Here is an 18,425-nt window from a genome sequence, read left to right as displayed (position 1 = left end):
CTAATAACTTTCCATTACTTCCACACCCTCACACATTTCTTTCAACATGCTCCCTTTATGTATTCCTTAAAGTGTAATTCAATTTTCTCCTCACAATTTTACTCTCCTCCTCCCAACCTTGTGTAACTTCATCCTAATAAATGCTTATTTACTTTTCTGGTTTACATATAATCACTACACTTTGAAAGAAAAATTGTTTTGATCACCTGGTACTAGAAGAGTCCCTGATTAGTACTGTCATTTCATGCTGTACTTCCCTTTTTGTAGCAATTGCTTACTTAATTGATTTGCCTCTTTCTTAGATTCTTAGGTAACAAGTCCATTTGCTGACTTTTAATACTCAATACCTAGCATGAATCCCAGAGTATTGTAAGGACTCCATAAGGATGGTTTGATGAATAAATAAATTATTGGTTATTAGTGACTGGCCAAAGAATCCCAAGAGCATTTTTTAATATAGTGATACAATTCCAGACAAAATAAAAATGTTTAATAAAGTAAAAAAAGTTTTAATCTCTATAAACATAGACAACCAACCATGAGTATCAGATTTAATTTTTTCTATTCTCATTTTATCTAGAATTTTGTAAAAAAACTGTCAAAGATGCAATGTTTTATGCATCAGGAAAAGTTTTGAATCAGTTTATATTTCAACAGCAGCCAACTGAAATGGGCTTGGCTAGATGGCTCAGCTTTTACCTTAGACAAGTAAGTATTCTGCTATTTTAAAACAGCAGTCCCAGAATAGTGATATTAATTATCTAGTGTGCATATGATCAGATGTTAACTTCCATGACTGATGGTTCCATATATGGTAACCAAGAGAAAAGAAAGGATAATGTGGTGGAAAATGAGGAACATAACATTATATTAGCAACATGATGAGAAGTTTACTCAGTTAATTTTCATATCAATCTTAAGATTTTTGCATTGTTGTTTGCATTTTATGTAAATAAACTAAAGCTTAAGTTGTTTAACTTGCCAAAGATAACATGCATAGAAGTAGATATAGTATCAATAACTTAGCTGATCAACAAAGTAGTCAAGACCCTTAAAAGAGGGAAAAAGCAGGCTATATCTCTGAGGTCTAAAGTTCACAAAGAAATCATTTTCAGATCTTTGTGTAATATCTATCTTATTCTTCTAATTAAATGATAAAACCTCTTTTTTCTTTTTTACCAGCAGCAGTTTCTAATTGGTGAATTTACCTAAAAATTTAGGTAAAGAGTCCAACATCCTAAATTTGAATTGAAGTATAAAAGTATAGCTTTTAAACTTACATATGTATTTCTTAGCTTGGTACACCAAAAGTCATAGAAACAATGGCATCCCAGTAGCCTAAACACCTCAAGTGCATAGGTTATCATGTCCAAATATTAACAACCTCCAGCATCCCCCTACCCACAGGTAAAAGTCTTCCCTTACTGAAGTCAATCCATAAACTCTCAAAGAGGCGACTGCTTCTAAAAATGCACAGACATCTCTGCAAGGCTACAGGAATCATGAAAAATCAGGGAAACATTACTCCAACAAAGGAATACAGTAAACCTTCGGTAAATGGCTCCAAAGACATGGAGATCTAGTAACTGCCCAACAAAGATTCAAAATAATTTCATAAACATGCTCATAGAGCTATAAGAGAACATAGAAAAATAATTTAACAATATCAGGAAAACAATACAAGAACAAAATAAGGAGTTCAAGAAAGAGAAAATAAAATAGAACCAAACAGAAATTTTGGATGTGAAGAATACAATTGAAATGAAGAATTTAATAGAGAGTTTCAAAATCAGACCTGAACAAACCACAAGACAGATCAATTGAAATTATTCAATCAGAGGAACAAAAAGTAAAGAGAAAGAAAAGCAATGAATAAAGTCTATGGGATTTATGGGACATCATTAAGAAAAACAATGTACACACCATTGGAGTCCCAGAAGGAAATGAGGGAGAAAGGGATAGAAAACTTACTTTAAGAAATAATGACTGAGAACTTCCAAAACCTGGGGAGAGATTTGGACATCCAAGTTTATGAGGCTAATAGACCACCACAAAATTTCAATCCAAAACAATATTCTCCAAGGCACATTATAATGAAACTGACTAAAATCAAAGACAAAGAGAGAATTCTTAAATCAGCAGAGAAAAAAAAATGTCTCATATTAGGGAACCCCATAAGGCTATCAGTAGATTTCTCAGTAGAGACCTTGCAGGTTAGGAAGAATGGGATAACATATTCAAGGTGATAAAAGAAAGAAACTGCTAACCAAGAATATTTTACCCAGCTAAGCTGTCCTTCAGAAATGATGGAGAGATAAAGACTTTCCCTAACAAACAAAAGCTGAGGGAGTTTATCACCACTAGACCTGCCTTACATGATATGCTGAAAGAAGACCTTCAAGTTGAAATAAAAGCATGCTAATTAGTAACATGAAAACATATAAAAATATACAACACACAGTAAAAGTAAACATATAATCAGATTCAGAATACTCTAATGTGTAATATGGTGGTGTATTAACCACTAAACACTAACATAAAGGTTAAAGGATGACAGTGTTACAATTTGTTAAGGCTACAATAATTTCTTATTGAATACACATTATAAAAATATGTAAATGGTGACATCAGAAACATAAAAAGAGCCTGCCGGCCCGGTGGCACAGCAGTTAAGTGTGAGCACTCTCCTTTGGCAGCCCAGGGTTCACAGGTTCAGATCCCGGGCATGCACCGATGCACCATTTGTCAAGCCATGCTGTGGAGGCGTCCCATGTAAAGTAGAGGAAGATGGGGGCAGACATTAGCCCAGGGCCAATCTTCCTCAGCAAAAAGAGGAGAATTGACATCGGATGTTAGTTTAGGGTTGATGTTCCTCATATACACACACACACAAAAAAGCAAAAACGTAAAAAGAGGGAGTAAAAGGGTAAAGTTTTTGTATGTGATCAAAGATAAGTTATTACCAGTGTAAAATAGACTGCTATATATATATATATAACATGTTATATATATAATAGATATTAGATATAATACAACATAATATATATATAATATATAATATATATTATATTTTAAAATGTTTCATGTAAGCCTAAGCCTCATGGTAACCACAAAGCAAAAACCTACGGTAGATTCACAAAGGAGAAAGAGAAGGAAGTCAAAACATACCACTATGGAAAATAATCAATTCACAAAGCAGCAAAATAGAAAAAAAAGAAACAAGGAAGTGCAAAACAGCTAGAAAACAATGAATTAGATAACATTAATAAGTTCTTACCTATCTCTAATCACTCCTAATGTAAATGGATTGAATTCTCCAATCAAAAGACATATAGTAGCTGGATGGATGAAAATAACAAGACTCAACTATGTGCTGTCTACAAGAAACTCACTTAAGCTTATGGACATATAGGCTCAAAGTGAAGGGATGGAAAAAGATATTCCATGCAAGTGGAAACCACAAGAAAGTGAGGTTAGAAATACTTATATCAGAAAAAATAGACTTTATGCCAAAAATGGTAACAAGAGACAAAGAAATTCGTTATATAATAATAAACAAGTCAATTCATCAAGTAGATATAACAATTATAAATATATATGCATCCAACCTCACAGCATCTAAATATAATAGGCAACATTTAAAGGCTGAATGGAGAAATAGACAACAATACAATAATAGCAGGGGACTTCAATACCCGACTTTCAACAATGCATAGATTATCCAGACAGAAAATCAACAAGCAAATGTTGGACTTTACTGTACTTTAGACCAAAGAAACATAATAGATATATACAAAACATTGCATCCAAGAGCAGCAGAATACACATTCTTCTCAAGCATACGTAGAACATTCTCCAGGAAAGATCAAATGACAGGTCACAAAATAAGACTTAGCAAATTTAAAAAGATTGAAATCATACCAAGTATCTTTTCTGACTACCATGCTATGAAACTAGAAATCAGTAACAGGAGGAAAGGTAGATAACTCACAAATATGTAGATGTTAACACTCTCTTGAAAAACCAATTGGTTAAAGAAGAAATAAAAAAGGAAATCAAAAGATATCTTGAAACAAATGTAAATGGAAACAACGTGTTAAAACCTATGGGATGCTACAAAAGCAATTCTAATAGGGAAGTTTATAGTGATAAATGTCTACATTAAGAAAAAAGAAATATCTCACATAACCTAACCTTACACTTCAAAGAACCAGCAAAAGAAGATCAAACGATCTCAAATTTAGCAGAAGTAAGTAAGTAAAGAGAAGATCAGAGTGGAAATAAATGAAATAGAGTCCAGTAAAACAATAGAAAACATTAATGAAACTAACAGCCGGTTGTTTGGAAGACAAAATTGACAAACCATTGGCTAAACAAAGAAAAAAAGAAGGACAACTCAAATAAATAAAATCAGAAATGATAGTGGAGACATTACAAATAATACCACAGAAATAACAAAGGATCATAGAGACTACTATGAACAATTCTACACTAACAAATTGGATAATCTAGGAGAAATGAATAAATTCCTAGAAACATACAACCTAACAAAACTGAATCATAAAGAAATAGAAAATCTGAACAGACCAATAACCTAGGAGATTGAAACACTAATCAACAAACCTCCCAACAAGGAAAAGCCCGAGGCCAGATGGTTTCCCTAGTGAATTTACCTAACATTTAAAGAAGAATTATTCCAATCCTTCTCAACTCTTGCAAAAACTTGAAGAGGGACACTTACAAACTAATTTTATGATAACAGCATTACCCTGATACCAAAACCAGATAAAGACACTACAAGAAAATAACACTACAGTCCAATATCCCAGATGAATATAGATGCAAAAATTCTCAACAAAATATTATCAAACCAAATTTAACAGCATATAAAAAGTATCATAAAATATGATCAAGCAGGATTTATCCCTGGGATACAAGGATGGTTCAACATACGTAAATCAATAAATACAATACATCACATTACTAGAGTGAAAGATAAAAATCATATGATCATTGCAATAGCTGCAGAAAAAACATCTGACAGAATTCAACATTCTTTCATTGTAAAAATGCTCAACAAATTGGGTATAGAAGGAACATACCTAAACATAATAAAGGCCATATATGAGAAGCCCACAGCTACTGTCATACTCAATTTTGAAAGACTGAAAGCTTTTCCTCTAAGATCAGGAACAAGACAAGGGTGTCCCCTTTTACCACTCTTATTCAACACAGTACTGCAAGTCTTAGAGCATTCCAACAAGAAAAAAAAGCATCCAAATTGGAAAAGAAATAAAATTGTCTTTGCAGATGATATTATCATACATAGAGAAAATGCTAAAGACCCACCAAAAAACTGTTTGAACTAATCAAGGAATTCAGTGAAGTTGCAGGATATAATATCTACATAGAGAAATCAGTTGCATTTCTATACACTAACAACAAAATATCTGAAAAATAAATAAAGAAAACAGTCCTATACACAATAGCACCAAAAATGATAAAATACTAAGAATAAATTTCAACCAGGAGGAAAATGATCTGTACACTGAAATATTGAAGATTTTGATGAAATGAAGGAGACACAAACAAATAAAACAATATCCTGTGTTCACAGTTAAGAAGACTTAACATTGTCAAAATGTCCATACTAACCAAAGCCATCTATAGATTCACTGTAATCTCTTTCCAAGTTCCAACGGTATTTTCCACAGAAATAGAACAAGCAATCCTAAAATTTATATGGAACCACAAAAGACCCCAAATAGCTAAAGCAATCTTGAGAAATAAGAACAAAGCTGGAGGCATCACACTCTCTGATTTCAAACAATATTACAAAGTTACAGTAATCAAAACAGTATGGTAGTGTTATAAAAATAGACTCATAGACCAATAGAACAGAATTGAGAGCCAGAAATAAACCATCACGTTCATGGTTAACCAATATTTGACACAGGAGCCAGGAACATTCAATGGGGTAAGGATAGTCCCTTCAACAAATGATATTGGGAGAACTGGATAACCACACGCAGAAAAATGAAATTGGACCCTAATCTTACACGACTCACAAAAATTAACTTGAAATGTATCAGACTTTAATATAAGACCAGAAACTGCAAAACTCCTAGAAGTGAAGATAGGAAAGAATCTTGCTGACATTCGTCTCGACAATGGTTTTTTACATGTGATTCCAAAAACACAAGCAACAAAAACAAAAATCAACAAGTGAGACTACATCAAACTAAAATGCTTCTACACAGCAAAAGAAATAATCAAAAAATGAAAAGGCTGGGGCTGGCCCAGTGGCCTAGCAGTTAAGTTAGCGTGCTCTGCTTCAGCGGCCTGGGGTTCGCCGATTTGAATCCTGGGCATGGACATACACACCACTCATCAAGCCATGCTGTTGCAGCATCCCACATACAAAATAGATGATGATGGGCACAGAGGTTAGCTTAGGGCAAATCTTCCGCACCAAAAAACAAAAAAAAAAAAAAAGAAAGAAAAGGCAATCTACAGAATGGGAGAAAATATTTGCAAAATGTATAATATAACAGGTTAAAATCAAAAATACATAAAGAACTCATACAACTCAGTAACAAAAAGGCAATCTGATTAAAAAGTTGGCAGAGGAACTAAATAGAGGTTTTTCCAAATAAGACATCCAAATGGCAAACAGATACATGAAAAGATGCTAAATATCACAAGTCACCAGGGAAATGCAAATCAAAACCACAGTGAGATGTCACTTCGCACCTATTAGAATTGTTATCATCAAGAAGATGAGATAACACGTGTTGGTGAGGATGTAAAATAATAGGAAAACTTGTACACTGTTGGTGGAATGCAAATTGGTTCAGCCACTATGGAAGATAATATGGAATTTCTTCAAAAAATTAAAAATAGAAGTATCATATGCTCCAGCAATTCCACTCCTGGGTATATAACCAAAGGAAATAAAACAGGATATTTAAAAGATTTTTGCACTCCCATGTTTTTGTACTCAGCTGATCCAAAAAAGGGAAGGAAAAGAGGTAAATTTGTTAAAGAAAAAATTATTCATAAAACTTGTTAAAATGGTAAAGCAGATTTTAATCAGCATTATTGAGATAGGTATAGGGGCTACTGTAATGGGGTTTTGCAATAGGAGAGAGACATTGGGCTCAACTTCTAACACAACAAGGACAAGTTGAGATTTAGAGCCAAGGAGCAGGGGTCAGTGGATGGAAAATTACTAGGAGGAAATTTCAAGGGGAAGGGGGATTCTGTTAGGCCTACTTGACAGGATTTGTTTTGAAGGCAGGCCACAGTGATAAGATATGAGGTTGGGGAAAAGGGAATTTGATCAGATATCAGGGGTGGGAGATGTTTTTCTAAACTGATTTTGCAACCGAGTAGGAGTGTTGCTAAAATTGGACGAAGTGGGACAAGGACAGAGTCCAAAGGTGAGGCCCAGTCCAGAGGAGGGTTCAGAGGAGCCTGACTCAAGTTTGATCAAGAAGACAGTTTCCGTCAAATTCAAACAAAGGGAGGATGAGACAAATAGCAAAATAGTAGATATAAACCAAGGTACACCAATAATTACATCAAATATCAATGGTGTAAACACTCCAATTAAAAGACAAGGATATTTAGGCTAATAAAAAGACAAGAAACGGTTATATGCTATCTTCAGTAACCCATTTTAGATACTTATACTATAAATATGTATAAAGTAAAAGTGAGGATGAATGAAGTTACACTATGCAGTGCTAATCATAAAAGGAAGGATATTACATAGTAAAAAGAATTCATCAGGAAACTATAACAACCTCAAATGTTAAGAATGTAATAACAAAACTTCAAAACTCATGAGGTAAAACTTGACAAAAGTGAAAGAGGAAAAAGACATATGTACAGTTATAGCTGGAGACTTCAAAAACCCTCTCTTAGTTGTCAACTTAGAAAAAAGAGGCAACTGCAAAACAAAAGGAGAGCGTTTATTTTGGGTCTTAATGGCAATTCAGGGAAGACAGGTTTCAGTAGCCAGAAAAATGTCCCCCGAGGAGTAAAAGCCAGGAGCTTTTATTAGCGACAAGGAGAGCCCAGGACCAATCACCTCAATTGTTTGTGAGGGAGGGTGAATTTATGCTACAGTTCATTAGCTTGCTCAAGGACATCTTGTTATTACTAGAAAAAGTTTACTTTTGCACAGTCCTTCGGAAAGTCCTGTCTCCGCAAACAATTCCCTTTTGGCAAGTCAGCAAGGTCAGCGCAGTTTCATGTTTTTAACAAAATGGAGTCCAGGGTACAAAATGGGGTCACTGCTGTCAACACATTTCACGTAGTAATTGATAATATGAGCAGCAAAAAAAATCAGCAAGTATATTGAAAATTTGTAGAACCCCATCAACCAAATTGCCCTAATTGACGTTTATGAAACACTTCACCCAACAACAAAAGAATGTGTATTATTTTCCAACGCACACCAACTTTTACTGAGATAGACCATATTCTGGTCTGTAAAACAAATCTCAACAAATTTTAAAAATTTAAATCATACAATGTTTTGCTCTGACTGTAATGAAATTAAACTAGAAATAACAAGTGTGCGTGTGTGCTTATATGTGTATGTTTGTGCGAGCATTGAAAATATCTAAGAAAAGTAGTTACCTACCCAGGAGGCTGCAATGATTTTTGAGTGAGGGCACAATTTATCACTACAAATTTTGTCATTACTCTTTTAACTAAATGAACAAACGAAAGTCTTCATAAATATATACATATATATATATATATTTTTTGTGAGGAGGACTAGCTCTGAGCTAACATCTGATGCCAATCCTCCCCTTTTTTCCTTGAGGAAGTGACCCGGGGTTAACATCTGTGCCCATCTTCCTCCACTTTATATGGGATGCTGCCACAGCATGGCTTGACAAGCGGTACAACAGCATGCCCCCGGGATCTGAACCTGCGAACCCTGGGCTGCCACAGTGGAGCATGCGCCCTTAACCACTGTGCCACTGGGCCAGCCCCCAGAAATCTTCATAAATATTTTTACATTTTCACTCTTTGAACAAATTTTCTCGTGACTTTGTCCTATTATGTTGAGTTAATCACATTTAAATCTTTTCCTGTTATAGTACATGCAGATATTTTAAATTTCTCCTTTGAGTTATAAATTCTCTTTCAGTGAGTGACTTCGAATACAAAGCGTTTCTTGTTTTGGGGTTATTTTCATGGAATTGATTTCCAAAAGTGGAATTCTGTTTAAAAGAGAATAAACGTAGATATAATTTTCAAATATTGGTCTAATAGCATTTACTACCTCAGCAACACAGGTTATTTCTATTTAAACAATATCTGCAAGTGGGATTAATTGAATAGTTATATCTTTTTTTTTTGTGAGGAAGATCAGCCCTGAGCTAACATCTGCCAATCCTCCTCTTTTTGCTGAGGAAGACTGGCCCTGAGCTAACATCCGTGCCCATCTTCCTCCACTTTATACGGAACGCCGCCACAGCATGGCTGGACAAGTGGTGTGTTGGTGCGTGTCTGAGATCTGAACCAGCGAACCCCAGGCCGCCGCAGCGGAGGGTGAGCACTTAACCACTTGCGCCACTGGGCCTGCCCCCTGAATAGTTATATCTTATTGTAGTTAGAGCTTTCCTTCTTTATTTTTTTTGATTGGTTAGTGACTTTCATTAATATTAATTAAAAGTCTGTGAATTTTCTGTGTTCTCTGTCTTACATATTATAGAATTGGATTTTCAATATATATTTTACAATTATTTATGTTTATTATTTATAGATATAGATAGTTCTTAACTTCTTATTTATTTTCAATATTAAATTTAAAAATTGAATGAGAAGTTAAATATTTGAGGGAGTCAAATATGCTTTTTCCTTTAAAATTTATTCTATCACTTTTTAGTTATAAAGTTCTCCTACTTCCTTAGATTTAATTGATAGTTTATTACATTTACCCCTTTTTTCTAAATCAACTATACAGTTATTAAGGGGTTTTTGCCCTCTTTTCTACATATTATTTATTTACCTGAATATCTTTTCTTTTAACTTAGTAGTTTTAAATATATTTATTTTCCTGAGGGTGAAGAAGAAATGAACCCAGATTAATTAGATAAAAATCTTTGAACATGTTAAAGAAAAGTGTAAAATGAATACAAAATTTAAACTAAACTAAGCTAAAACAATGCTAGAATTGTCTTTTGTGTTAAATGTTTTCTATCACACAAAGAATGAAATTATTTTGACAAATTTAATTTTACATGAATGTGAATAATTCATTGATTAGCATTTATTATTTTCTTTTTGTTTTTTAGTGACTATGACTGATAAGAATGATTTTTGGGAATTGATGGACAGCCAACTAACAATAAATGCTGAGGTGTACTGAGAAAAGTCATGCATGCACCTCCTAGTGATGAAAAATAGTACCTACTCTAGAACTGAAGGAGTTCAAAAAGAGACATCACAAAAGTACCTATGAAGGATATTTCCAGAATATTAATTGTGTTGAATATAATAGTTAAAGTACACTGAAAATCATTTAAAAACATATTTGAAGCTACTTTCTTAACAATCAGTGTGGTATTCAATTATGTCTGTGATAATGCAATGGTTGAGTGAAACTGATTGGCCATTAGTGCAAGTATATGAGATATGTTGTGCAACTAAGACTAATGAAAGACCCAATTTAGAGATGACACAGAGCTAAACTGAGCAGCAGTAAAAGAGTTTCCTGTGTGGTTGCACCCAGAGCACTCTTATTCTTGAATTCTGCACTCACCTGTCAGAGTCTCTTGAAGGACAGACAAAGGCATTATTAGTCTGTGTATTTTTTTCTTTTCTTATCTTCTTTACTGGGCTCGTGATCCATACGAAGGACCATCAAAATTTTTAAATTCGAACTTCAGTTATAAAAGTTAAGATCTGCTTCTTCGCAGGATATATACACACTCTGCAAAAGTTTAGAGATTTTCTTCTAAAAGTCAGGTATTGGTAACTTTATGGATATTCATTCTATTTCTCAACATGTATTTTTCAGAATTTTGAGGGAAATTAGATTGAAGGAAACTAAAGTTATAGATCCAAAGACAGATTGATATATCAATATGCAGGTATATATGTTTTTTTTCCAATTATATATATATCTATATATATGATTTTTAAGTGATATATACCTATATATCTATATCTCTATATGTATCATTTGGAAGAAAAAGGAATAAATGTATGGGTGACAGAGTAGAGAAAAGAGGACAGAGAGGAAAGGAAGGGGGAAGTGATTGAGAAACGAGAGATGCTAGGAGGGAAATCAGGTGTACTTGAGTAATCTTAATGAGGCTATTCTAATTATTATTTATATTCAGTTATTTATTATTATTGTTACTGTTATTATTTGATATGACATTTTATGACACCTAGAAATTAAGTGATATAAAATAGGGGTTTAAAGAAAACAAATACGGAAATACAAAATTAAACCAGAGTAAACTATAATTAACCTTCTCATAGGATGTGTTTTTTGATAATGAAGATCTTGGGTATATTATCTTCTAGTAAGAGAGTAAAAATATCTCACATGGATTTCTCTCAAACTTTCTAAAATGTTTTATTCAGGAAAAATAGTTTCCAAATGCCTCCCAAACTAGAATTTATTTAGTACACAAAACATCAGTTTTGAATACAAATTTAACTGTTTTGTATACAGCATAAAGAAATCTAATAAACAATTATGGCAGTAACAAAGATTAGTAAGATGTAACAAGGAGTTCATAATACAGTGGGGAGACATTAATGAAAGCAAGATAAGAGGAGATAATTGATAGTATGGTGACAAAGAAGAATGAGAGAAATTGGAAAACGATTAATTGTTATTGAAGGATATGAGAGTTTTATTAAAGGTGGTGAAATTTAATTTACAGATTGAATAAACTAAAATTATAATAAGCAAATATAGGAGGAAAATATACCAGAGAAGGAAGAATTTGAGGAAACATTTTATTCAACACCAATTTTACTTACTGATTTCACAATTTACTTGAATCAAAAATATATTTTTCTGTTCATTTTTGTCTTGTCTCTACCCTTCAGTAATGAATGACGCAAGAGTAACTTACTCTGATTTGCAATTTCAACATTCATCTCAGCCACAGAGAAGGCAAAGACTTGAAACATCTGAAAAAAAGTTTCATTATGTTTAACACATCAAGGTATGTGGGCTTTCTACATTTTCTTATTTTAAATTGCATTTTAAAATATACAGAATTATGCACTGTCATGCTCCTATGCACACACATGCACATATGCACACACATAATTTAAATGGTTATCTTTTCCTGAAGAAGAAAAATAAACACTTTTGAGGGCAGATTATGACTTTTTTCCCGTGAGTTTTTTTTTTTTTTTTTTTGTGAGGAAGATCAGCCCTGAGCTAACATCCATGCTAATCCTCCTCTTCTTGCTGAGGAAGACCGGCTCTGAGCTAGCATCTATTGCCAGTCCTCCTCCTTTTTTCCCCAAAGCCCCAGTAGATAGTTGTATGTCATAGTTGCACATCCTTCTAGTTGCTGTATGTGGGACGCTGCCTCAGCATGGCCGGAGAAGCGGTGCATTGGTGCGTGCCCGGGATCCGAAACCAGGCCACCAGTAGTGGAGCGCGTGCACTTAACCGCTAAGCCACGGGGTGGGCCCTTCCATGAGGTTTAATAATTTTAACTGTATGGTAAATATCAAATCAATGTTTTTTGAATAAGTGAAATATTTGGGGATCAAATTATGTTATTTTACATTTTCTGTCATTTAAAAATATCAATACTATATAATAGAATATCTGGGAAATAAGGAAGTGAGAAAATGTACAGATAATTTCATTATTCTAACACAGTTACTGTGACTTGGGGATTATTTTTTTCTTGTTTTTTTGATTTATATATTTCTCAGCATAGTGTTTTCAAAGTGTATCTTTTTTGAGTGTCATGCTTCTGTCTTGATGCACACACTACAATGCTATCATTTTACTGGTATATATGATTATATGGAGTTTGACTATCTTCCTATCATTTGAAATTTGGTTTACTTTATATTTTCACTGTTGCTAATTTGCATTACTCAAATGTTTTAAATCGATATGTGGAATGATTAAAAATGCACTATATATTAATTTACTAGTTCTATTTTGTCTTATGTTAAATGGATATTCATGACTTTGGCTAAGATATATTATTTTTAACTAGGGCCTCAACTGATTACTTTCCAGTTTTTTAGACTGTTAATTACTACAATGTTACTTATGATATACACATTTACCATGTGATTAGTGAGGAATTATCTTCAAATTTTGCTTGATATATTGTTAACAATTAAAAAAAAAAACCTTTTACATCTCATACACTCTGCCTATAATGTATTCAGACATTTTCTTTTTCTTATTTCTGATGAACAATTCATCTTACCACTGTATGTAGTTGTTATCATTAGATTCGTATGGGAAAACTTTATTACTGAAATTATTGTTTGTGTTATGTGCATAAGTATGTGTAAAATAACATACTTCACCACTATTACTATCTTTCCATGTGTCAAAACAGAATGACTTAGAGTCATTATGGTGTCTTTTAAATTTATTTTAACCTAACAATATTTTTTAGTTTTTCACTGTTTATAAAGTGTTTTTACATATGTAAATCAATAACAAAAGAACTCCACAAAGTAAGTTTCATTTTTATACTCAATATACAAAAGTAAACAGAGAGTTATGATGGTTAAATGGAGTGTTCAAGACATTCAAGTCTGTAATTGCTGAAACTCCGTATATACCTGGAAAGTTCAAAGCCTTTTCTTCTCCCCGACTACCCAGATGACTCTCAATTAACTTTTCTAACAAAGAACTTTAGGTTGTCTGCCTTTCCTAGTTTAACTCAATTTCTTAAAATTCATTCCTTGATATATACCTCACTCAGGCACCTACAAATAAGGATTGACATATGTGATGATAAACATTTCACGTCACATTGTGAAAATGAGAACCTATCAATGTTTCTTGAAGTGTTAGTCAAAGATAACTTTTGACCTTTAGGTTTCACTGTTTACAAGGTAAAGGTCAATATTTATTCCAGATATGTGGTGAGGTGTTTATGGTCGTAAAGATAAAAACAAAAAATGGAAGAGTAGAGTAGTTTCTTAAAGGTATTATCATTCTGCAAGTGCTACATTAATTAATACTCAAAATTACTACTTACCAAAAAGAGAAAAGAAGGAAATAACTTGTGACATTAATTGCACCACCAAAAATAACATAAATAAAATTTGGACATACTTCTTTTAAATAATTTTTACACATATATAATTATATGAGTGCATACTCTAAAAACATTAAAATAGTACCATATATTATTTAAATAAATTTTCTTTTTTCTTCTGCTATAGTGTGTGTTTCTGTAATATAAATTAGTTAATATGTAATTGGCAAATAAGGATGTTAAAATAATGTGGACATCAATTGGTTTATACACAGTTTTCTCTAATAAATTACTGTTCTGACTACCAAGTAAAAACAACTTAACCCTAAGTCCACTAACACAGTTGAATGCAGTAAGCTGTGGAGGAGAGCAGTCCTATACACAGTGCCCACTCACTGCTCCTTCTTCCTCCTGACTCAATTTGGCCACGTGCTCTGTCTTGAAAATGCATGTTGAACAGTTCTTCCTGATATTTACGCATTTGCTCTTGTTTTCTTTTTTTTTTTTTTTTTTTTTTTTTTTTTAATAGTTTTTTTTTTTTTTTTTTTTTTTTTTAAAGATTTTATTTATTTATTTTTCCCCCAAAGCCCCAGTACATAGTTGTCTGTCATAGCTGCACATCCTTCTAGTTGCTGTATGTGGGACGTGGCCTCAGCATGGCTGGAGGAGTGGTGCCTCGGCGCGCACCCGGGATCCGAACCCGGGCCGCCGGCAGCGGAGCGCACGCACTTAACCGCTAAGCCACGGGGCCGGCCCTGCTCTTGTTTTCTTAATTCAATCTTTCCTTACACTTTTCCATCATTCTTTTCTTTGTCTTTATATATATATTTTTTAATTGAGGTAACATTGGTTTATAACATTATATAAATTTCATGTGTACATCATTATAGTTTGAGTTCTGTATAGATTACATTGTATTTATCACCAAGGGTCTAGTTTCTGTATTTCCATTCATCAAAGAACAAATGTTGCCCTTTACCCCTTTCACCTTTCCCCCGACCCCCTGCTTCTCTGGGTAACCACGGATCTGTTCTCTGTAGCTATGTCTTTGTTTGCTGTTGTTGTTGTTGTTTTTATCTTCCATTTATGAGTGAAATCATATGGTATTTGTCTTACTCCGTCTGACTTATTTTGCTTAGCATACTACCTTCAAGGTCCATCCATGTTGTCCCGGATGGCAAGATTTCATCTTTTTTTATGGCTGAGTAGAATTCCGTTGTACATGTATACTACATCTTCTTTATCCATTCATCCATCAATAGGCACTTAGATTATTTTCAAGTCTTGGCTATTGCAAATAATGCAATGAACATAGAGGTGCATATATCTTTCTGAACAAGTGTTTTCATGTTCTTTGGATAAATACCCAGAAGTGGAATAGTTGGATCATGTGGTAGTTCTATTTTTAATTTTTTGGGGAATCTCCATACTGTTTTCCATAAGGCTGAACCAATTTACATTCCCACCAGCAGTGTACAAGGGTTCCCTTTTCTCTAGATCCTCTCCAACACTTATTATTTTCTTGTCTTTTTAATAATAGGCTGTCTAACAGGCATGAGGTGATATCTCATTGTGGTTTTGATTTGCATTTCCCTAATAATTAGTGATGTTGAACACCTTCTCATGTACCTGTTGGTCATCTGTATATCTTCTTTGGAAAAATGTCTGTTAAGATCCTCTGCTCATTTTTTAATAGGGTTGGTTGGGTTTTTGGTGTTGAATTGTATGAGTTCTTTGTATATTTTGAATATTAACCCCTTATCAGATATATGATTTGCAAATATCTTCCAATTGGTAGATTGTCTTTTCATATTTTTGCTGTTTTCCTTTGCTGTGCAGAAGCTTTTTAGTCTTTTTTAGTCCCATTTCTTTATTTTGTCTTTTGTTTCCCTTGCCTAAGGAGACATTCCAAAAAAATATTGCTAAGACTGATGTCAAAGAGCATACTGCCTATGTTTTCTTCTAGGAGTTTTATGGTTTCAGGTCTTACATTCAAGTCTTTAATCCATTTTGAGTTGATTTTTGTGTGTGGTATAACATAATGGTCTACTTTCATTCTTTTGCATGTGGTTGTCCAATTTCCCAACACCATTTATGTAAGAGACTGTCCTTTCTCCATTGTATGTTTTTGGCTCCTTTGTCAAAAATTAGCTGTCCTAAATATGTAGGTTTATTTCTGGGCTCTCAATTCTATTCCATTGATCTGTGTGTCTGTTTTTGCGCCAGTACCATGCTGTTTTCATTACTACAGCTTTGTAGTATGCTCTGAAATCAGGAATTATGATGCCCCCAGCTTTGTTCTTTTTTCTCAGGATTGCTTTGGCTATTCGGAGTCTTTTGTTGTTCCATATAAATTTTAGGATTTGTTGAACTATTACTGTGAATAATGTCACTGAGACTTTGATAGGGATTGCATTGAATCTATAGATTGCTTTAGGTAAGATGGACATTTTAACTATGTTAATTCTTCCAACCTAGGAACATAGAATGTCTTTCCATTTCTTTGTGTCTTCAATTTTTTTCGACAATGTCTTATAATTTTCAGGTATACAGGTCTTTCATCTCCTTGGTTAAATTTATTCCTAGACATTTATTCTTTTTTTGTAATTGTAAATGGAATTGTTTTCTTGATTTCTCTTTCTGCTAGTTCGTTGTTAGTGTATAGAGAGGCAACTGATTTTTGTATGTTGATTTTGTACTCTGCAAATTTATTTGTTTATTATTTCTAGTAGTTTTAGGATTTTCTACATATAAATAAAATCAAGTCATCTGCCTATAGTGACAGTTTTACTTCTTCCTTTCCAATTTGCATCCCTTTTATTTCTTTTTTTTTTACCTAATTGCTCTGGCTAGGACTTTCAACACTTTGTCAATAAGAGTGGTGAGGGTGGGCATCCTTTGTCTTGTTTCGGTTCTTAGATGGCTAGCTTTCAGTTTTTCACCATTGCGTATGATTTTGGCTGTGCGTTTGTCATATACGGCCTTTATTATGTTGAGGTACTTTCTTTCTATACTCACTTCATTCAGGGTTTTTATCATAAATGGAAGCTGTATCTTGTCAAATACTTTCTCTGCATCTATTGATACAATCGTGATTTTTATTCTTCATTTTCTTAATGTGGTATATGATGTTGATTGATTTGCAGATGTTGAACCACCCTCGCATCCCTGGAATAAATTCCACTTGATTGTGGTGTATAATCCTTTTGATGTATTCTTGTCTGGTTTTGGTAACAGAGTGATGTTGGCCTTGTAAAATGAGTTAGGAAACATTCCCTTGTCTTCAGTTTTTTGGAAGAGTTTGAGCGGGATAAGTATTAAATCTTTGAGTGTTTGGTAGAATTCACCAGAGAAGCCACCTGGTCCTGGACTTTTGGTTTGGTGGAGGTTTTTGGTTACCGTTTCAATCTCCTTACTAGTGATCAGTCTATTTGGATTCTCTACTTTTTCTTGAGTCAGTTTTGGAAGGTTGTATGATTCTAAGCATTTATCCATTTCTCCTAGGTTATCCAACTTTTTGGTATATAGCTTTCCATAGTATTCCCTTATAATCCTTTGTATTTCTGTGGTTTCCATTGTAATTTCTCCTCTTTTGTTTCTGATTTTATGTATTCGAGTCTCCTCTCTTTTTTTCCTAGGGAGATAGCTAAAGGTTTGTCAATTTTGTTTATCCTTTCAAAGAACCAGCTCTTAGTTTCATTGATCCTTCTGATTGTCGTTTTAGTCTCTATTTCATTTATTTCTGCTCTAATTTCTATTTTTTCTACTGACTTGGGCTTTGTTCTTCTCTTTCTACTATCTTTAGCTGTAATGGTAGATTTTTTATTTGAGAGTTTTCTTGTTTCTTGGGGTAGGCCTTTACTGCTATAAACTTCCCCGTGGGTACTACTTTTGCTGTGTCCCGTAAATTTTAGTATGTCGTATTTTCATTTTCATTTGTCTTCAGGTATTTTTAAATTTCTCCTTTGATTTCTTCATTGACCTAGGATGCCCATTGTTCAGTAGTATTTTGTTTAATCTTCACATATTTGTGATTTTCCAGTTTTCTTCTTGTAGTTGATTTCCAGTTTCATACTGTTGTGGTAGGAAAAGATTCTTGACATGATTTCAGTCTTCTTAAATTTATTGAGACTTGTTTTCTGGCCTAATATGTAATCTATCCTGGAGAATTTTCCATGTGCATAT

Source organism: Ceratotherium simum, chromosome 17 (genome assembly GCF_057802395.1).
Source record: "Ceratotherium simum simum isolate JZ-2026a chromosome 17, ASM5780239v1, whole genome shotgun sequence".
NCBI lineage: Eukaryota > Metazoa > Chordata > Mammalia > Perissodactyla > Rhinocerotidae > Ceratotherium > Ceratotherium simum.
The sequence above is the reverse complement of the archived record's forward strand: the minus strand, read 5'-3'. Positions refer to the sequence as shown.